This window comes from Notothenia rossii (genome assembly GCF_949606895.1).
Source record: "Notothenia rossii genome assembly, chromosome: 7".
NCBI classification, from domain to species: Eukaryota; Metazoa; Chordata; class Actinopteri; order Perciformes; family Nototheniidae; genus Notothenia; species Notothenia rossii.
Genome location: NC_136905.1, coordinates 28,794,512 through 28,818,177, shown reverse-complemented (window position 1 = coordinate 28,818,177; position 23,666 = coordinate 28,794,512). Strand labels below are relative to the sequence as shown.

Genomic DNA, 23,666 nt, shown 5'->3' with positions numbered 1-23,666 from the left:
ACTCATTTTAGCTCAGGGGCCACATGGAGGAAAATCTATTCCCAAGTGGGCCGGAGCGGTAAAATCATAGCATAATAACAAAAAAATGACGACAACTTCAGATTGTTTTCTTTGTTTAAGTTTAGTGAACTTTAGTGCAATAACAGTACAAGCACATTTAGACTTGGCGTATCAACAAAAAGCCATACAACAACATTAAGTCATATACTGGGAATGAACAAAATACAAAAACTCTTCTCAAATAACTAATTTGTCATTTTAACATATTAATCCTGTACTAACTCACCAAATGATTGAGACAAATTGAGGTAGAAGCTTTTCAAGAGGGTTGAGTTACTTACTTCCTGCCTTGTAGGCTACATTACTTATTGATAAATAAAAGCTGTGCAATGCATGAACAATTTCAACAAACCTAACTTATGAACTGAAGTTACTGTCATTATTACAGTAAATCACACACTGTTCACTTTCTTTCAATCTGCACAGAAGACAATCATTTTTTAGATAACTATATCAGGGTGCAGTGTCTTATGCAGCATTTTAAGTTGGGTTACCCACTGTTGTTTTTGCTCCTGAAACCTGGCATCTTTTAGCTTTCACAAGTGCATCAATATCAGGGGTCAAAGCCTGAGTGGCAGCCAATTTCAGGATGTCATTTAAGTGCTTGTGCGTGAGCCTTGAGCGCAGCTTTGTTTTATTGATGCTCATTACAGAGAAAACTTGCTCACAAATATACGTGGTTCCAAACATGCACAACACTTTTGCAGCAAGGGCTGTCAAGTTGGGGTAACCTGGCAAAAGATACTGATAAAATGTGTCTAAGCCAGCTGCAGCAAATTTCCCCTTCAAATCTGAGTCACACTGCAAGTCTATTATTTCAAGTTGAATGTTGACGGGCAGATCAGAGGCATTCGCGGTGAATGGCGAGCAGAAAACTTTGAAGTCTTTCTCCAGTTCACCAAAAATCTGAAAGCGTTGCTCAAACTCCCGCAATAGTCCTATTAGTTTATCTTTGAACCGCTTCATGTCTGCGACATGTTGGGTATCGCACACATTTTTCAGACAAGGAAAGTGCGCTGCATCACCTCCCGCGAGCTGCGTCTCCCACAATGACAGCTTCAACTTGAACGCACATACGCTGTCATAATACTGCGTTACAACTTTGTTGCGCCCCTGCAGCATTGTGTTCAAGTTATTCAAGTGCTCTGTAACATCCACCATGAACGCAAGATCCTGCATCCATTCTTTGGACTTAAATTCTAACACTGGTCTGCCTTTTTGTTTCATGAATTGTTCAATTTCCTCTCGTAAATCAAAGAAACGCCTCAGCACAATGCCTCGGCTTAACCATCTTACCTCGGTGTGGTAAGGCAGGCCGTAGTTGTGGTCTTTATCTCTGAGAAGGTTGTCAAACTGACGGTGATTCAAGCCTCTTGATCGGATGAAATTAACAGTTTGGACGACCACCTTCATGACGTTATCCATCTTTAATGACTTGCAACACAATGCCTCCTGGTGCAAAATACAGTGAAAAGTCCAAAAATCACGTCCTCCATTTGCAGTCTGCACTTTTTCCCTGAATTTCGTCACAACACCTGCTTTTTTCCCGATCATTGAAGGCGCACCGTCTGTAGCCACGCTGACAGCGCGTGACCAGTCCACTCCGACTCTGTCCAGGGCACCCTCGAGTGTGTTGAAAATATCAGCCGCTGTCGTGGTATCCGTCATCGGCACCAACTCCACAAACTCCTCGGTTACGGTCAAAGTATCATCAACTCCGCGGATGAATATGGCCAGTTGCGCAACATCTGTAATGTCCGTGCTTTCATCAATTGCAACTGAAAACGCAATAAACGACTTAACTTTGCGCTTCAATTGGCTGTCCAAATCCTCCGAAAGATCAGAAATCCTGTGTGCAACTGTGTTTCTTGTCAGGCTGATATTTTCAAAAGCTTGACGCTTTTCAGGGCACACAATCTCTGCAGCTGTCAGCATGCATGTCTTCACAAATTCACCCTCGCTAAATGGTTTTGAAGCCACTGCAATTTCATTAGCAATAAGGTAGCTGGCTTTCACTGCAGCATCGCCGATTTCTCGGCTATGAGTAAACACAGACTGCTGTTTTTTCAGACCCGCCAGCAATTCCTTCACCTTTTCGCTTCTCTGTTTTCCTTTCAAGTTATCATATTTGTCGGCATGTTGAGTCTCATAGTGGCGACGAAGGTTATATTCTTTCAGCACTGAAACGTGCTGCGAACAAACCAAACACACGGGTTTCCCATTCACTTCCGTGAATAAATAGGAGGATGACCATTTTTCTTGGAAAACTCTGCACTCTGTGTCCACTTTTCTCTTTTTTGATAGCGACATTTTGGGGAGTGAGGAAGCCAAGCACGATAGACTGTAAACACAGGATTACTTCCTCAGCCCCGTTATACATAGTTTGCTCGCTTCACATAATTGCTATTGCGACACCCAGTGGACACATTTAGAACAGCAGTTTCTTTCATTGAAAAATTGCAGCTCTTTTTATTTTTTATACTTTCCAAAATCATCTCGCGGGCCGGATTAAACTTGTTCACGGGCCTGATCCGGCCCGCGGGCCGTACGTTTGACACCCCTGATCTATGCCATCACTATTGAGTCTCATCTGCCTCTCTCGTCCCCGTCCCCCCCTCCTTCCCATCCTCATTCCTTCACTCTTCCCTCTTTGTTCCTTACAAACATCACTCACAGTGTCACAATTTAAAACGCAGTGTTTAATAATCTCTGCGATCAGTGTAGGAGTGTTATATTGACGACCACCAGAGAAGGGGTTTGATGTTTACCCCTCCGTCTCCTGTCTCATGTGGTCCATCAAGTAAAAGCGTGCATATAAATAGTCTGGAAGTGTACAGTGCACACATACAGAAGAACACACATGGATGTTGTACTAACATCTGCACATGCAGGTTCAGTCTTTTCACATAAGTTGGATTTTTTTATCCAAGTGTTATTTTAATTTTGCAAATTTAGAAAAGCTCAATGATCTCGTCGATCGTTTTTAGTCAAATATCCACTGAGGATTATTAATAGTTTTATCCCCACTACTTGACCTATCAGCCTAATATTTTTTGTTTATGATTGTATGCTCAATGAATTCTCATGTTTTCATTGACTTACAATATAGGAGAACCTATAACTTTTATTTTGTCAGTGACTGCTTCCGGTATTTCTGGCAATCAGCTAGGCTACAATCAAGCCCTACCTAGTCTGTTGCAGGCCACATTTTGGCCTCTGAGGTTGCTCCAAAACTGACGTACACAGCAAAATGTGGTCTTATTTTGAAGGGAGCATCTGCAGATTAATACCATACCTGATGTGTTAGAATTTGAGATGAATAAATCCCTTACTTTGTTATCATCGCAATCTTGACGGTAAGGGAGTTGGGAGGGGGAATTGAGACGGATTCAACTTTTTTGGAAGGGTGTTTAAAAAAGAGAGAAGTTAAAAATGGTTTAAACGTGAATAAATTGTGTTTGATTGCAATATAAATACTCTTGAATTCATGATTGCAAAAAGCCTTAATACAGAAGTAAAAAGTGGCTTTTAAGTGACAAACATTACCGTATCTAAATTGCAATAAAAACTTGCACAGCTGTTGCTCAGAGGGTAAATTGGCGTCAATGGTTCAAACCCCCGGCCTGGCAGTCAGCATGTTGAGGTGTCATCGGGCAAGTGACTTAACCCCAAATTACTTCCGTCGGCATGACTACAGTATTGAATTGTATGTAGACCGCTTTGAATGAAGACGTGACTTAAACAAGATCTAATTTAATTTACTATACTTATTAACTGATGAAAGGCCAGCGGTTGTGGTATTATGTATTCATGAAACCAATTTATTTCCTTCAAGACAACAGATATCAAAAACACACCTAATTATAATTGAATTTTTTTGTGACATTTGAAACATTTGCAAAAAATGTGACTGACAGTAGGTTGCGAATAGAGGGCACGGGGCAGTTCATATTTGTTTCCACCGCCCTGCTGTCTATCTGGCTCGCTGCCTCTTTGGCTAGTCAGCGGCGGTCAGACAGACGATGATGAGGACAGTCATCAGGGACTTAGCTGCCTTCCCTCCCTCCGTCCATCCAACAGTAGGAGCGAGAGGAGCAGGTGCACAACAAAGAGGAAGGAGTGAGCAGAGAGACTGATAAAGGGAGAGAGATGTTGGTTGAGGATAACAAAGAAGCCTTTATACCTGATATCAGTGTGTCACAGGTTACGTTGGATTAAACTCCAGGTTGGGAAGACACAGCAAATCCAGGTGTGCATGAGCTCGCTGATCAAATAAAACAAATTCCTGACTCCATAGGTGGTCAGAATTCCAATGCATCAGCAATTCACCATCAGCATATTGTAACCCCTCCCTTATTAGTTGAGTGCATCCTCTGGGGACAATGAACATATACAGTACACAACGTTTTATGACATTTCACCCAATACCAAACTATAAATGTTCTTGTCCAACATGATGGATTAAAACGTACCAACTAAATGTCCGACACACATTGCCAATTATATAGCGACCCTGCTTGCATGGCTAAACGTACCCAGGTAATGCACATGTACTTTAAGTAAATTAAGTTAGAAGGGTCTCCGTTAGTTCTGTCCAAGAATGTGCAGCAGCAAAAATACTTTTACAATATTTTTATTTTTTACATTAAAACATCTTAAATTGAGAGGAAAAGTTATTTACTCGTGTTTTTGTTACATTGAATTAGGATGTCAACAGTCGTAAAGAACATTTATTCGAAGATGATACATAAAAACAAGGATATTTGTTATACTGTTTAGTTCATTATTAAGTGGTTTCCAGTGAGCAATAGTGAGATAAAACCTTGAAAATGACCACTTGGCAAATCCGAAATTAGTTTTGAACATAAATATGATTTGTTATGGTAATTGTACAATGTAATTGATGTTTAAAATATGGCACTTTGTTGTTATATATATATTATACAATTATACTATTGTATACTGTATATTGTTAATATACTATACTGCATTAAGCCACCCTTAGTGGGAAATGTACCTTACAGTATGTGTTTAATTATATTCTTTGAGGATAAACACGAGATATGATCCTAATGAGTAATGGAACATGCCAGGCTCAGAACTGTTTAAGTACCTTATGCAGTGAATTGTTCTTCTTTTCAAGATTTTAACTACAATCTATGCAGAAATCATGCAAAAGCTCACATACACCATGAAGACCGGCTGATGTAGTGTTGGTTTACAAACAAACGGATTTTCAAAGAGGATTTTCAAAGATATAAATACACACATCACATGTTCATTTTGTAACGATAACTGCTACATCCCTGATTTAGTGATCCGCTAATGGATTCAAATGCAAGAATCAGAAACATTATATAAAAAGCTACAGCAAGATCAAAGATAAGCTGATAAAAAGCCATAACGTCTGATGCATCTACAGTATGCAGCTGGGAACTGGGAAAAACAAACTCAGACGTTTAACATCTCTCCGATGATCCCAAATTTTGAAAAACAACTTCGCTGTTTAACATGTTTAGCATTCCAACTTCAAAAAATCCCGTGGCTCCTCTCATATTGGCCGCGAGGCTTCAAGCGGAAACCGTATTGATCGCAAAGTGAGAAGACTTGCAGAGGATAAATAAAAGGGAAAAAAGAAAGGAGATGAGAGAGGAGGATCAGGCGTTATATATATATGGCGAGAAGAGAATGCGAGAAAAAAGGGAGACAGGCCAAACAAACCAGGGGCAATATCTTCAGTATCTGGGGCTCTGTTCTGAAAGGAACACAAGGAGGGGGGGAGGAGAGATGGAGGAGGAGGAGAAAAGAGGAGAAGAGAGGAGAACATCTTAGAGAGTGTGTACAAAGGGAATGAAAATACACAAACACCCGAAGGCTGGGGTCACAGTCAGAATGCTGGAGAGGTGCAGCGGAGCCGACGGCAACGCAGGAACACCTCGCTCTGCCTTTAATATACCCTGCCCACCCCGCAGATTTCAAAACACATAGGCAAAACAACAACAAATCAACGCCCCCAAACTCACACATAGGCCTCGCACAAACCTCTACCATGTATATCAACTCCGCAGCCCCCATGCAGATGTTGTGTAGTCTTGTTAGGTCGAGCTCAGAGTGTGGGAACGGGTAAATTCGACAATGGCAGCCTCTGGGGAATTGCAGAGTACTGTAGTCTCACTAAACACTCTCTACACATCATGCCCCCCCTTCCTCGATCTCTTACACAGAGGCAGAGGGAGAAGTGAAAGGTAAGCTTTTTTCTTATGCATAATTCTGCCTCAGCGCCAAACATTGTGATGAATTTCCACAGGGGGATTTGTTTTTTTAGGTTGTTTATTTTGAGGGGCCACGAGGTATGGCGACGACAAGATAGTTAAGTTGGTTTGGGCAACAGCTTGTTTTCAATCAGGACATTTATGAGGGGTTGAATCATTTATGCGCCCAGCGTCCCGGGCGTATGACAGATCCCTTGGAAACACAAATTATCATGTTGACTCGCAACAAACACTGTGTAATTACATCATGGCCTGTCGAGAGGCATTAAGGAATCTTCCGCCTATCGCCAAGTAATGAGACGCTAATGCAGCTACATATGACACAGTCATTGGCAGTTAAAAGATTCACCCATATAAGCTGCCATTGAATAATTTGAAAAATACCACAGTGTTATAGGTTATGGTATTAAAGAGGCCCCAACATTACATTTCATTTAATCCAATGCGATTTACAATAAGCGAAATAAACCATGAAGATACGAACTCTGCAAGAAAATGTGCTCATATAAGACAAACCATTGTTAGTCCTATTACATTAGTGTCAATTGACTTCAATCTTTTCAGTACTACATCTATTATTTTGTGTCAAACATGTCTGCCCAATTTCAATAAAGGGTTCAGTAATAGATTCACTATCAAGTAACATCATCCTTGCCCCCTGTGTATCAGACCAGCTTCTTGTTATACATTTCTATTCTTAGGTGACGAATAAAAAGGCCCCAACTTAAAGTCCCATTTGAGATCCAGCCATGTGAAAGAGCCAGAAATGGGACAGTCCTCGCGCATGTGTTAGCACTCCACTTGATCCGTCAGGCATCTATCTATTCACAGAGGTCTCTTTAGGAGCAGACCGCTCAGGGCTGTTTGCCTTCCCAATGTGAGTGTGAGAGAAATTGGGAGGGCCGTAGCCCCTAATGGTGTTGCCTCCCCACAACCACCCACCCACCCATATACCCCCAGCTTACTATCCTTAAATCTGCGGGGAATAAAGTGTGCTGTTAAACCAAACTGGAAGAGAAATGGTTTTGTTCAATGGGAAGCCGCCTCCATAAATTCCCACTTAATGCGGCGCAGGAAAGGCTGAGGCAGAAACAGGTGATTTCGCCACAGTGAGGGACGCCATTCATTACCTCTCAGCAGAGAAGGGGAAGAAAAAGCAGAGTACTGTAAACGGACAGATGGGTGGACGAGTGGACGGAGGGAAGGAAACACAGCTGTGTTCTGGTCGTTCATCACAGCCCTTATTATTGTCTTGTCGGAACCTTTATTTTAAAGTCCTATCTTAGAGAACGTGTTATTTTTTTCTGATATTTGCTAGATGATCTTGTACTGCATCTCCAATGTCCTTGATATGATACGGTTTGTTTGATTGGTTGTGATGGATTAACTGTTTGTTACATCATTCATAGCATATTGGTTGTCTACACTGTAAACCCAAATGTTCAAAATAATTACAGTTTAAGTCATATAAACCTACATTTAAAAATATATATGTTAACTCAACTATTTGGATTTCATTAGACATTTTTCTTTAAAACAAATGATAAAACTGATAATTTTTTATTTCATTTAACTATTTTGCAGATTAAGAAAGTCACATTTAAAAACGCATACATTTAACGATATGAATTTCAAATGTTGATTAGTGTGTGTGTCTGACATCATGAACCAGACATTAAAACCTTAATATATAACAGAAGGAAATATTGTATCAGATTCCTCTAAATAATGACGATTTGTTCAGCATTTGCTGTACACCAAAAATGTCTTTCTGTTGGACACACATAAGGGATTACAATCCTTTAAATAGCGGTAAACTTTGACCACTCATAAGTAACTTTTTGACATTGCAAGTACTGGTAAAAAATCTAAATAATGAGCCTTGACTGAAACACTTAGTGTGTGTGATAACAGTGGTCCTGTACCTATTTGGAGTCCCTGACCGTTGCCAAAGTGCTAAAAGTGATTCCTGTTCAATAATGTAATATCTGGGCAACTGGCCGGGGAAAGGAGATATTCTCCGAAGAGATGAGGCGAGGATAAGGCGAGACGAGAGGCTCTGAAGGGTGAGATAAGTGAAGGGGGGTGGGAAAGGTAAGATGGGGGGGTTGGAGAAACAGTGGTACAGGAGAGAGAGGTAGTGGAGTTTGGAGTGAGCGGTAAGTGAGTTATATTTAAACCATTAGGCAGCTTATTCGCTCAGTACAAATGCAAATGAAGCAGCATTATCATCACTGCCTCTTCCCTGGAAATTGACTCCCTCCGTAATACCTCGGCAGAAGTGGACCGGTCGTGAACCCTCCTCCTCTGCAGTGCCAGCTAGCCCTCCAATGGCCTACATAGACAGCTAGACGCACACACACACAAACACACACGTGCACACGCAAGCACACATGCACCCCTCCTCTGCTAGGCACCCGCCCAAATCAGAGATCAAAGGCTGGATTTGTAAAGCTAATGGCTGCTGCGCTGTAGCCAGGGACAGGGAATGAGGGAAGAGAGAAATAGAGTGAAATAGAGTGAAAGAGGCCACAGACGAAGAACTTTTATTTTTGTATTTTTAAACACGCAAAATTACTAAACACAATGTGGGCTGCAAATGCCACGCTATTTTAAAAACAAGGCAATATAGAATATAGTGGGAGGTAACTCCAGAAACACCTAGCCACACTGAGGCGTTCACACTTAACTTTTGCTGGGTACTATTAGGCAAAGAGACACGTCCACAGATGGTGACTATCTCTCGCTCGTCACTGTGTGGGATTGTGGGAATGATGGTGTTGAAACAGACCTTTCTCTTTGTCTCACACATGGCGTAAGTGCTGCCGCTATCCCCACAGTGCAGCAAGAGGCCATTGAGAGAAATGGCATGCATACAAGAAAAGAGAAGAAAGGGATAGGAGGCAAAAAAACGTGTCCTGGCCTCGAATAAAACAAAGAGAAATCTCAAGCATTCAGTCTGCCGGTTTGTATTGTCCCGACATTTATAATGCTTTAAGCTTGTCAGCAGTGCTCCGTCACTCCCACTCAGTACAGCGCGTTGAAATCCTTACCGTCGAAATCAAGTGCAATGTTTTACAGAAATATATTGATAAGCATATTTGACGGCTAAAAGATCCTTGTATAGTAAACTGAATTTTGTATATATACACAACTCAACTCTTGGCTTAATATTTCCTCAATTAGGAGCCATTTTGGTGGTAGTGGCTCACTGACAATGAAAAGAGAGGGAAAGTAGTTATTGCATACATAAGCAGTGGAACCAGGCCAAAATGCTAGATTTCTCCTGATGACACTAACACTGTGACTTCATTATCATGAGAATAAACAAGCGAAATGAGCAAAAATAAAAGTGTCAGAGCAGCAGAAAGGCGCCGGGGCCTCCTCTATGATGTTGATACCTTATTCAGCGTATTAATCAAGACAGCTGGTAATTCTCAATGCACATTTGATGTCTTTGTGTGCCTTTTTTGACAGGGAACAAACTGTATTTAAAGTAATTTCACAATGCCGCAAACAGCCTTGTGTGTTTCCCTGTGATTAAGATAGTCTTTTTGCAATCCCCCCCACCCTCTTCCTCCTCGCCCATCCCTGAGTCTCCATCACTCATCATGATGGGGCGCTGAGGGCCCCTCCATATCCCCGTGAGAGAGAGGATGAGGAAGAGGATGATGCCGAGGGATGAGGGCCAAAGCCAGAGCTCTTTGTCAGGTGACAAAAGCTTTCCAACACAACAATAGCTATCAGTCACTCCCGGAGCCTGTCGGATTATGCGGATCACTATACTGCAGCATTGGTATGTGTAGGTGTCTGTTGAAGTGGTGTGGGGATTTTTTGGTGGTGGGGTTGGGGGGTAGGGTTTGGTAGGGAAAGCCGGACATTGTTGCAACCTGCTCTGCTTCTAGGAGCATTTAACACTCAGTAAAAGCAGACAATCACTATCCTTCTGCTTACATTACAAACAGAATCAGCAGGACAAGAGAAAAACTCAACCTAAAAGTCGGTTGTGTATAATGCTGTAAATGCGAAGCTAATATTGACCTCACATTTGTTGCGCAAGTTTGACCGCAGTATGATTTGCATTTATTTGTGTTACTTTGTGCTTCTTAATTCATCTTGATTTGGCAAGGCTACACAGAATAACATTTAAAATGCTTGTTTTCTGAATGGAGATAAGATCAATCGAGGCTCTGCTAACTTTGAACTGCTTAATCAACATTTAAAAAGAAATAAGCTAATTTAGGCATAAATACCCTTGAAAGTGGAGTTCAGTTTTTATTTACTCTTTAGTAGTTTAGTCTAATGGTTCACCCAATGTAACGTTACACTGAAACAAACTCAGAGTATGTATTTAAACATTTAGATATACAATACATTGAAATGTACAACATTTTCTTCTGAAATGTAGAGTAATTGAGTGAAAGTAACAAGTTTTATGAGGGAACAAAGCACATTAACTTTTTTTTTTATTGGGGCTACTTTATCAACAAGTAGGAAAACACACAATAACAAAAAAGAGCTGAATGTGTAGGCCAATAAATAGCTGCATGTTTGAACTTGTACAATAGTAGTAGCTCGCTAGTTTAACTCAATGGATAAAGATGACAATTAAATACGCAGTACATGCTGGTGGTGGAGATGGGTGCGAGGGGCATTGACAGTGACCTCCAGCTCCGCTCTCTCTCAGGTCAAAGTTCAGGGTGAGGAGGATGATGCTAAATAAAAGGATCAGAGAGAGGGAGCCTGAGAAAAAAGAGGTTAGATCGCAGTACAAAAAAAAAATCAATGCATGGCCGCTGTGTCTCCTTCTCAATCAGCCACAATGACAGCTGCTCCAGATGGCCACTGGGTAAGTTGGCTGTCAGGCCATCAGTATCATCATTACCCATAAGGCCCGATCACGGTCAAAAGGTCAAGAGGTGGCCTCTGTAGATTTGTCAACTTGAAACACCAGGGAAGGGCCAGAAATATTTGTATCACTGTCAGCGAGTCTGACATTTATCTATTTTATGTAAATGTTTTTTATAATATCAAAAGGAAAACATACCATCTCCAAAGTAGTGGTAGAGAACAAGAGTTTTTTCCGCAAAATGAAAAGGGAACAAACTTTTAAAAGGCTTGTTTTCTGAATGGAGTTTAGATTAATCTGGGTTATGCTAACTTGTTAACTGCTCCATCGACACTCAAATTAAAGTAATCTAAAACTAGGCATTAATACCATTAAAAGGGGGGCTTATTTTAGTTTACTCTTTGGTAGTTTAATCTAAACATATAAACCCTATCTTAAGTCATAATCATTTCGGAGACGTGTTTTACGTTTTTACACTATAGTTTATACCAACATTTCAGGACTGTCCTTTAATAAGCTGAATGTTTAAATGGCTGATGGAGTGTTTGTGTCTTTGAACAGTAGATGACCCTTGTGAACTCAAGACTAACACCGCCCTGATGAATCTGAGGACACCAGGTCATGGGGTGGTCAGGGGTCATAGAGAGGACACTTGTCTGACCTTTGCCTCTGTGTCTCACTGATAACCTTGATGTGGAATGAGGAAGCAGGGTGATAAGAGAAAGTAAAAGGGTCACATTAACCCCCTTTGGTCTTGAGTATTTTTAGTCATTTTTTGTCATACTGGAATAATCTGACGTAAAGGGAAAATGTATATTCCCTTTATTGCTAAGAGTAAGATGAAGGGATTGCAATCACTTTCCTATCTGCTTGTTTAATATGTAGCAGGAGCCAGCAGATGGTTAGCTTGGCTTAGCATAAAGACTGGGAACAGGTAGAAACAAGTAGCCTGGCTCTGTCAATGCTAACAAAGTCCACCTACAGTAGCAGGCTTCTAAGGTCACTAGCTAACATGGATTATCTTAATTGTTTAATCCATACAAACACTGATGTGTATAAAGATGTGGTCTCACAATGGGCCAGCAGCTTCATTTACTGGGATGGAACTACTTAGGATTTTATCACAGATCGCGAATAAAAAACACTCACAAAAAGTCAATTGGGTGGTGAAGGGTGACATGAAAAGCTTGCTATCATGCTAGAGAAGTAGAAAACATAGCCTGTTTAAAAAAGTACATGAACTATCAAGAAAAGATTAACAAAATATTTCTAGTTGTTGTGTATCCTTTATATCAATGCAAGGGGACCCTTTGACCTGTATTCCATACCGTCTTTTCCTAAACATCACCAAACATGATATTGGTATTCAAGCCTTAATTACAGGCAATAAGAGAAAAGGAAATGTGAAGAAACAAGAGTTCTGACAACATCTAATCCTCGATATGTCAAAGCAGTGTAAACACCTACATCTTCTTAAGCTACTGTACACAAATACACTTTTTTGTAATCAGTGTACATTCAGTGAAACTACAAATTGCAATATTAAAAGGCAATATGAATGAAGGTAATGTGATTCCACCTTTGACAGACAGCTATAATGATTTATGTTCAGTTTCCTTTTGCTGGCTCCCCCTGATTAAACACGACGAGGGATCAACAGCATGTTTTTATGATTGCTGTCTGTTTACTGCCCTGCCTGGTCAAAGACTCTGAGTGTGTGCATGTAAACATTATGTGCTGTCTTTCACACACACACACACACACACACACACACACACACACACACACACACACACACACACACACACACACACACACACACACACACACACACACACACACACACACACACACACACACACACACACACACACACACACACACACACACACACACACACACACACACACACACACACACACACACACACACACACACACACACACACACACACACACGCCTGTATGCGAAACAGCAGTCGTGTAGGAGGGAATGCAGTGGCAGTCTGTCTGGTGAATCAACAGTCTGACACAACCCTCTAAACAACAGATGCAGTCACACACACTAGCAAATATGCACACTGACTAATAAAAGCAAAAACATACATCCACACTTGCACTAAATACATGCAGTAGACGTGACCTTGCCCTGACAATGGCACCCACCTACGCTACAATCTGTGAGATGGTGGAAAGCAAAATAAAAGACGAGATGACTGTTATTCTTGAAATGGCATTTCATCGTGGATTACTGCCTGGCACCGGTATTGTGGCCCAGTGTAAAGTGAATGAAGATAAAACTGACATGGTTTTCAGCAAACAATGCAGGCGCTGTAAAGCTGAAGTAAGAATTTAAAAAGATGGTATAAACACATTTGATAGGACTTTTCCAAAAAGTTTAAATTCCAGGTGAAAAATAAGTAAAAAGCACTTAGAAACATTTGAAGTACTTTGTGGAATTTAGCCGACTGTTGTAAGTTCTCTTCAATGATTGAATGGGAAGAATAAATGATAATCAGAATGCATTATTATTTCAGAAAAGCCTTCTGGAAATGTTCAGAGGTCAAGTTAAAAAATAAAGTTTATTTAGATATTATTGCAGAACTGAAACTGCATTAATCAGTCTTAACTCAAATCTCTGTGGATATGTTTTAGTTACTAGATAGGTTACTAGTACTCGTGTCTTCACTCTGAAAACCGTCAGACCTTTGGCTTTCCATCTGTTTCACTCTCAGTATAATCTTTAGTGTGGAGCCTTTATGGCCACAGCGTCAAATTGATCGGCTCCACAGCGTTACTTGGTACAGGTAACGTTTACTTTTATCAGAGTAGTTTAGTTCTGCTACTTAACTTAAAAAAACTGAACTGGAATCTTATTGTATAATTGATACTATATTAGTATATTATATTAGTCTGTCTTAACTCAAAGATCTGTGTATATGTGTTACCATTATCTTTGGTTTTCAGGGGACAATTTAAATGTAAAGAAATTATCTGACTTTTAAATCCAGGCTGAAGACTTCTCTTTTTGTCGCTGCTTTTAATTGAACTATTCAAATCTTAGACTGCACTGTAACTTTTATCCATGTATTTTTTCTTTTAATGTTTATTTTATTAGCTTTTCTTTTTAATGACTGATTTTAAATTCCATTTTCTTAATGTCTTTCATTTTTTGTAAAGCACTTTGAATTGCCTTGTGTTGAAAAGTGCTATATAAATAAACTTGCCTTGCCTTGCCTTGAAGTGCCTCCACTTGGCTAAAAATTACATTCTGCGGGTAGCAACAAATATTTGTCTTAAAACAAATGAACAATGGAATTCGTCAAATACAATGCTCCTATAAAAACATCTAAAAGTATCTTTCTCCCAAAATCATATTGCTCAAGCCTTTTTAAACCCTTTTTTTTAAAGGGGGGAAAACAAAAAGAGAACCTAAAGGCTGTTGAACTACATTTGTCTCTCAGACAGCACCTACAATCAGCTCTGCCAGCGAAGACAACAAGGAAGGAGCAACCAGACGGAGGGGGGTCTGTTGTATTATCCACCTCACAGAGGGTGGTTAGGAGAGGGGGGGTTAAGAGAAGGTGGGGGGGGGTTGCTCTGCCATGTTATTGAAATCTCCGAGTCCTGAAGCACTCTGCTGTACTTCTCATTAACCGGCGCAATGTTCACCGGGGTGTCTCTTCCCTCTTTAATAATAAAACAACGTGCCCCTCTTTTCTGCCGACTTAAAGGATTTCCTAATTTAATCAACACGGGCAGGAACAATAACAACAAAAGCATCAACAATGGTAACATGGCCTCCAGTGTCTTGTCTGTACTTTTGTGCAGAGAACAGGACTGGTAGTTGGGGGGAAAGTCATGTGTATGTGTTTGTGAGTGGATAAGGGGGGATAAAAACTACAGTGGAAATTACATTTACTTTAACTAATAATGCGGCTGTCAATCCATCAGCTGCGAACTTGAATAGTCTTTGTCAGTCAGGAAGGTTTCCCAAGTAAAATGACACGGAAGTAACTAAGTAGCAGCCATGATAAGACCTTTTTGACTTCTCTGCTTGATAAGAAAGAAGCTTCAACTCTTACCTTGTTATCTTCTTTACAGTTCATCCTTTACTGGAGAAAATGCCGTCCCATAATTCCTTGCGGCCAGATGTTTGAAGTGTCGCTCCATTCAGTTTTTCGCGGAAATAACAAATAGCAATGAACACCAAACGCAGACCATGTAAGTTGCAAGGCTTATTTAGCATTTTACTTTACTGTTATGTTAAACCAAAAGGCAAACTATGAACTTTCCACTTTTGACTGTAAAATGAATTAAAAAGTAAACATTTCCAGTTATTTTTACTCTGGAGTTATTTTTCCAGAGTTTTTGGGTGTTTCTTGATCTATTTTTATTTAATTCAACAATTTAAATGGTGATATGCACAGTGGTAGATTTGTAGGCCTAACAAGTTGAGGTTGTGTTTTCTGTTTGTCTGAGCTCATGTTTAAACACAGTTGAGCAAAGACTCAAAGTGACCATTCCTTGACCCCACAGTCCTAGTGTACATAGGCACCCTGACCTGACGTTCACCCCCAATATCACTCCGACACCCCCGTACACTCACACACAAACAGTGTTTATAGGCTCCACTGACCTCATGATCACCCTCTCATAGTCCAGCTGGCCTCTGATTCACCCCACGACCTCCACATCACCCCAGACAGCACCCTGAGAGACAGAAGGGCCGCCTGGGGTTTTAGGTGAAAGGCTACAGTCATCTTCCTCTATGCGGGTGACTACAATCCATTTCCCGACTCGGGACAGCTCATAACCCTGCTGGAGTGGATCTGAAACAAAGAAGAAAGAAAAACAAGTCCATTAATCTTCAAACGTCGGAAAATAGTGACAAATGTTCATTACAGTTTCTCAAAGTCAAAGGTACTTCAATGAGGTTTTGTCAGTCAAAATTGAAAAGATATTCACTTCAATATGAAATAAAGCAGAGAAAATCAAGATATGATGCTGCTGCAACAAAAATAATTTCCCAAATTGGGATCAATAAAGTACCATCTTATCTTATCTTATGTCCATATTCGAGAGGCTGAAAACAGGATTTTTAGGGCAGTTTTGCATGTTTTTTTGTAATTTATTGATTATAAAAAATAGTTGTCAATTGTTCTGGATCAACTCATTGTTAAGAATACAGTTTCAAATATAAATAATTGCAAATAACAATAGCTACATTTTAATTAAAGATACATTTTAAGTAATACACTTATGTTATATTGTGTTACCTGTTTGTTTGTTTTTTCATTATTGCATTATTGTCTAATTGTAATTGATGTATCATTTCTTGGGGTTGTTTTGTAAGAAATTGCAGGGTTAATGTAATGTGTTGTATTGCTGCTGTCTTTGTGTATTGAAAATCTCAAAAATAAATCATATAAAAAATAAATAGAAATAAAAAGTTCTCTCCCCTGAAATGTTTAAAATAAAAAATGTTCTCCACATTACTTTTATTATATGCTATATTGCAGCATAATTAACCTTTTTGGTAGATATCATACCACATCACTAGAATCACAACCTCTATTAGATTTCTGAAACTATTATATTATTCGCATAAAGGTGGGGTAGGTATGGAGCCCTGGAGGGTTCATAGAGAGAAAAATAAATAAAACGAGGCCACGCTTTATTAATTCGTGTGCACGAGATATAATTCATGGCCTCAATTTAAATAAAACGAGGCCACGCTTTATTAATTTGTGCGCATGATATACTTTCTCGTTCGCATAAGATACTTTCTTATGGTTGGACACATCGAACTGCCCGATTATTACGCCATATTATTAGTTTTATAAAGAAGATGTCCAGTCGCCATGGCGTGTGTGTATGTGTGTCTGTGTATGTGTGTGTATGTGTGGGCATTTGTTTTCAGAAGATATTATGATAGTGGCGTTCGTTCCGGTGCCCTCCTACAGCATTTAGCACTAGCCTAAATCGAGATTGAGATTAAACAAATTTATTTCACTTGGGAATATTCATACAGTATGGAGTTAGCCAGATGTGTGTAAACTGTTCATGCTAAATTGAAAACAAATGCCCGTGTCGGACACACACATACACCTAACACACACATCATGTAGCATTTCACGTTTCCATAGCAACAACAACTTCCTGTGAACAGCGTAAACTCGCCTTCAAAATAAAAGCATCTAAATAAAACAGGAAGTTAACCTAAATTATATTGAAGATATATACAACTGCAATGAAAGTAAAAAAAACAATGTCATATCCTTTTCAGTTTTACAGAACACAAATTGGGTTATTTACACATCATGCGCCCTGGTGACCGGACATCTAAAACGAGTAATAGGGGGAATAATCGGGCAGTTCGATGTGTGTAGAGGTTTGTGTGTGCGTGTGTGGCTAAAACGTAGCAGCCTCGATCTCTATTCAGCTGTTCTGAAGGTAAACACGGCGAAGGCGCAGATAGCATATACTGTGAGAGTCACGGACATGAATTCATAGATCAAGACCGACTGGTTCACAGACTCTCCTGTTTTGCTAATCCGGTGCTTAAACAAATAGTTCTACACCTCTGGCCGAAATGTCCCTAAAATGAAGTCTGAGTTTTAAATTTATCTCAAATAATGTATGCGCTGCCATTTTCGTGCGAATGAGAAAGTATCTTGTACGCACGAAAAAGTATCTTGTGCGAACGAGAAAGTATACCGTGCGCACAAATTAATAAAGCGTGGCCGAGTTTTATTTAAATTGAAGCGACGAATTACATCTTGTGCTTACAAATTAATCAAACGTGGCCTCGTTTTATTTATTTTTCTCTCTATGAACCCTCCAGGGCTCCGTAGGTAGGTAATTCACTTCAGAAACATTTGTTGTTATATTCCATGGAATGCTCTTAACATCCCGATAGCAATGAATACATTAAATGCTTTGACAATAAATACATAAAAATATTTCATCTGTGGAAGGCGTGGCGCTGTAAAAAGCACGACCAAAATTGGATGGCCTACCTGCCTGTCAGCCTTCCATCTCGAGCACAAACTTCTCTCGTGCCCTCATTGGTCATGGTCTGTGTGTGTTGGAGGAGGCGCTCTGTAAGGAAGTCTGAAGGAAGGGGCAGATTTTTTTCGGCTGCGTACTTTCAAATTCTAGCGCACTTGAGCTGGTTTCTCCATTCTTACGTATACCTTACCTTTAAATTAGATGTAAAATTTGGGAAAAGGCAAACAAATATGATCAAAGATGAAATCTGTTGCTTAATGTCATCGAGCCCTTTAGAAATTAGTTTCTTAAAGTGCATTCAAGCTAAAATAATTGATATTATGTCCTTAAAAAGGCAAAATGTTATTAATTTCTCAGTTTGACACGAAATTCTCAGCCGAAATCTCTAACCTCTACATTTTTTATATATTTATTTCATTATAAATTAGCTTAGAATGCACCTTTAAAATCTTAAAGTGCAATATTAGCGCTACTATTTGACATGTCCTTCTTCAAAATAAGCTTTTCCTGAGATGTTATCCCACTGCCCAACACTGGCTCAGACGACGTTCCTATGGGATTCCATTAGCAGCATTGTACTACTCATTGTGTTAAAAGAAAATAATCACCTCTATGTTAGAGGAAATCTAATTATGTCAGCCAGTACAGTATGAGATGTTCCGTACAGTGCAGGAATCTGGATAAACATTGGGCAGAAAGGTAGAATTTTGTGCACAATATGCAATAGCTCCATCATATTTGAAATGCAAACCGGCTCCTTTGGTGAGAGACTAGTGGGAGTTGGAGGTGCACTGCAATGGCTTCTGGGAGTAGAAAACAAACAGCGCTGTCAAAACAAATGCTTTAATGCCTGCGGAGGCTGTCCTGCACTCTGCAGTTAGTAAGACTGGTCCATAGCAGCCGGCTTAATGGGCTAATATGGATGAGATTTTTTTTCCGTGGTGCTTTTGTAAGCTGAACTTTACATCAAAGAACCGTGATTAATTACTGATAAGGGGTTAATAAAACATTAATGCTTTTTGTAATTAACCACGTTCTGAAATACAGTACACCGCCCCCCCTCCGCCGTTTGCCACCACCACTTCTCTCCTCACTCACCCCCAGCTATGTCTTGTCTTCATCTTTTTATGTCACATTCTGCTGCATTGCTTTCTTTCTTTTTTTTCTCCGAGGTTGAAGCGAAATCATTAAAATAGGAGTATAGGATGGGCTAGAAGGGAACAAACACAGCCCCAGATTTGTTTATCTTGCTCCAGAGGATGACGGGGTGGCGGGTTTTTAATTAAGGGCTTTTGAATATTAATTTGGAAGGGTGATGGAGGCTTCAACAAGGTCAAGATAGAGAAAAAAAAAAACAAGAGCTTCTTCACGCTGACTTTTACAAGAACTGAGCCTCCAAACAAAAAAACACTCTCATTAATTGTCTTGCGCGGGCCGGTGAAGGGGGTTCACACAAAAAGTAACGTTGCATCATCAAAATAGGGATTTTCTTGCCATTTTCTTTCACCTGAGTCGGGCACAATAAACACAACTTAAGTTTGGAATTAAACACTTGAGAGGTGAAGTGTTGTGCGTAAGGTTCTTATAATCAAGGGAGTGATTGTAATTCAGATGGAACTGCAACATATAGTATATAAACAAGACGTATGATAATATAATTTTGATTTGCAGGGCTGGAGTATTCTACCGTACTTTGCTTTGTTTTCACTGCTTTCACTGACTTTAACAAGTTGAGAAGGGACAATCCGCAGGTTTCTTCTGTCTTGTGTCGATCTACAAGAGCTTTCTAAAGTTTGAATATAGTTCAATGTTCTGACAGCTTGGATTTTGCATTAAAAGTTTTTATACTATATTTTTCAATACAAACATAACAGAAAACAGCAATGTAGTACAAGGTAAGCGCTATCACAAGTACAAGAAAAGAAGGTTGGAAGAGGGATGACCTTGTTAATTTATTATTTGCAAGTGTTTTTATTTAACACAAGGTGTAACCATAGGAACATGCATGCACATGGTCTTACATCAGTGCATGCTGTACTCCAAAACATAAATATTCTTTTAATTCCTTAGCTTGGACTTATGATTTAAGAACTATATCATAAAGTGTGTTTAAAAAAACTGTACGGGGAGTTGGTGAAAGATGAGGGAATTTATGGGTAAAGAAAGATTTTATGAAAGACACTAATGAGTTGCATTATGGGGAACGTATTTTCCAGCGTTTTTTGGAGGTTGACATATTCTCAAGTAAAGTCAAGCCAGCGTATCTCGGCCTCTGCTGTTTTTATTTGGTCGATTTATTTCAAATCAGTCTATGAAAAGACCTTCAAATGTATGGAAGTGAAATACAAAATCTTTGGATTACCCCTTTTAAATATATATACTTTTATGTTGTACTTGTACGGTTTCGCGAACCGGCAACCCTAAGGTTCCCAGGCCAAGTCTACAGACTGCCGCCCCAATTACTGTATTTATTTGTTAATTAATAACATTTCCTGATATTTTCTGTATTTATTTGACTTCACGGTTTCTCATTTGATTCCAACAAGGTAAATTCCATTAGAAATAATTGGCCAACTGCAGTATTAATATCAAAGTGTCCTTTTTAATAATAGAACGTCATGACGACTAAAAAGTCCCAGGATGGTATTGACATGAAAAAATGTATTTACCATTCCTGTGACTCATGCACACACTCATAAACACTTGATGCACACAAACACGCATGCAGTTCACACACAGAAAGGTTGCACACGTAAGCTCTCTCTATCTCCCAAACACACACATACACCTAAACACAGTGGATGAGACAGCGGGAATGTGTGGTTAATATTTAACAAACAGGAACAGAAATAGATGGGCTTGTGTGTTCAGAGCTGAATGGGTTTCAGCAGAGTGGCCTCTGTGGCGCATGAAACATTTAACACACTGCAAACTGTAAATCATAGGAAATAGAAAAGTAAAGTTTACATCAAGATAGACTTGTAAAAGAGCTTCCACTGGACTGGATGACGCATGGATTTGGTTCTCTATATTTATTTCCCCAACTCATGATTAAAAGGTGCTACCCAAATGGATGTTACTGCAATCAAAAACTGTATGTCACAAATGGGTTGTTTATAGCATATTATCTGAAATTAACAGCTTAAAAAAACATTCTTTGATGATAAATAATCTATGCTTTTACTTGTAGGCAGGAAAAAGACTGCACATTATAGATTAAGGCAATCACCAACACTAATTCAAAGTCATCATATTACCAGGTTTACTGTACGCAAGGATTCCATTTCCTTAAAGAGAAAAAACATCTGGTGTACGAGTTTGTGTGCGCGTGTTGTTTTTGCTTTTCTCTGCCTTTTTGGAGCCTGCACATGTGCTACCTGTGTGTATGATAAATCTGTTCTCCCTCATAATCTATGTGATTCAAAATGTGATATATGTGAGCGTGAACTTTGAATTATGACCCGCACGGCGGATCGTAAATCTCTCCTCCCAAACTCTCTCTGAGTATACACTCTTACACTCTTTGGTTTGGTCCACTCATAAATCTCTCCAAACTGGAGCGGACGTACACACTCTTTCTTTCTTTCTTTCCAACTCTCTCTCTCTCACAGAAGTTGGAGACTTAAGATTAGTCAAAACAACAGTGGAGAGGCCAGCTGACTTGTGTTAGTACATGTTAAAGAAAAATAATATTTATACTTATATACGGCAGAGAGGAAGAGACAGATCACTGCATAAATATGCAAAGCCAAACCTACAGTTAGGGATGCTCCGATCGCCAATTTTGGGGCCGATCGCCGGAATCAGTATCGGCCGATACCGATCGCCGATCCGATCGAGTGGGCGGGGTCTATGGGGATCTTCCATTTAAAGTGATGTTTAAAACTCGGTTAATGGGGCTCATTCACTGGCGCTCACAAACAATAATCAACATAATTATTACATTCAAATGAAGTACATTATTCAAGTTTACATTAACTTTGGATAATAACATGGGAGAAATGAGCGGGAGCGCTCTCTTTTCCTCTCTCCCCATCTCTCTCTCTCCCGACAGCCAGTATTTCATGCAGCTCACTGATCCAGTAATGAGTGACCCGACAGTGAAGAATAAACAGATTTATAACTAGTTTAGCTTGTTCCAGAGGTAGATAAAATAACTAAGTGTGTTAGGTCTAACTCTTAGTGTGTGTGTTGCTCCGCTCACCGGTCCGTCACAGTGGGTGGAACTGCAGGATTTCGGCTTCACACACGTTGCATACTGCTATTTTATGAGCATCTTGCAGGGTTTTTTTTTTTCTACATTTATGCTTAAACTTGCTTGAAAATTACAATTAAAAAAGTGAATGTAGGATTTGATATGTTTTACGAGACATAAGGGCAGGAATTCAGAGGGAAAGGAGCAATTTTGAGCTCTGCTCTTAAAAACTGCTTTTTTATAAGGTCATACCTAAAACGTGTCATATTACATCAAAAAGGGTAAACATCTCCGCTCTCTGACCGCGGGTATAGTTAGTAGTTGCGATGAGTTGAGCGGTTGTGTTTTAGTGAGCTGGTATTTTTCAGTAGTTTTACATTGTATTTCACCATTTGTAATCATGGTGCAGTATTGTGTTTGTGCAGGTTGCACAAATACCAGCCTGTCAGGACATCGAGTCCACAGTTTCCCTCACATGAAAAGGACCGGAGCTAGCGTTCGTTCCTGGGTGCGTTGTGCATCCACCTCCCTGCAGCACATACTCTCCACAGCTTTATCAGGAAACCGTATTACATCTCTCTCTCCCCCCCCCCCCTCCCCCGCTCTCTCTCTCTCTCTCTCTCCCCTCCTGTACACGGCACCGTAAGACATAGTGTGGAGTTGCATTAGGTTACGCTGTGGTGGCTGTACTGCTCCAGCCGTCTCCTTTGTGTTTGTTTATTTCCCCCTGTCTGTGTTGTTTGTGTGTGCGTGGTGGCTGTCACTCCTGGCTCCCGGCTCAACCTCCACTCACCTGCTGCAATCAGCTGTGCACCCTCCCCGACTACACACCTGCTTTCCATCAAGCCATTTACAACGGCATATCAACGGAGGCTCCACAACCTTTCTCCGCCAGATCGTCAAGTATCAGCCGTATCTCGCGTCTCCCCTCCGGTACACAGGACCGTAGTGTGGAGTTGCATTAGGTAACGCGAGATACGGCTGATACTTGCGCATTAGTTTCTGTTATCGATCAGTATCAACAGTCCTGCCAGTAACGTTACTATATTATCAATGCTACTTTAGTTATAGCCTGATATATGATAGCTAACTTCACAATGTTGTGATGTGACGTTAGCTAACATTCTGTAGCTAACGCCGGTCACTCACCAAGATAGCCAGTTCTCCACTGGTTCTCCTCACACCACAGCTCAATTTCTCTCCGATGGCCGTTATTTCTTCTAATCCTTGGCTGCTCCTGGTCTCTTGGACGCCTAGCAGGCTCATAATTATAAGGT

At 40.1% G+C, this 23,666-nt stretch overlaps 1 long non-coding RNA gene across 1 annotated transcript in view; it reads right to left on the bottom strand.

Moving 5' to 3' along the window:
• Positions 1 to 15,284: 15,284 nt before the first annotated feature.
• The window catches only part of LOC307047503, a 31,877-nt gene continuing 23,495 nt past the window's right edge, over positions 15,285 to 23,666 (bottom strand). Inside the window, exons 2-3 of the long non-coding RNA XR_013810451.1 lie at positions 15,820 to 16,012; positions 15,285 to 15,347 (exon numbers count right to left, since the gene is read on the bottom strand). This is a non-coding gene — a long non-coding RNA (uncharacterized lncRNA). The remainder of the gene's footprint in view (positions 15,348 to 15,819; positions 16,013 to 23,666) is intronic.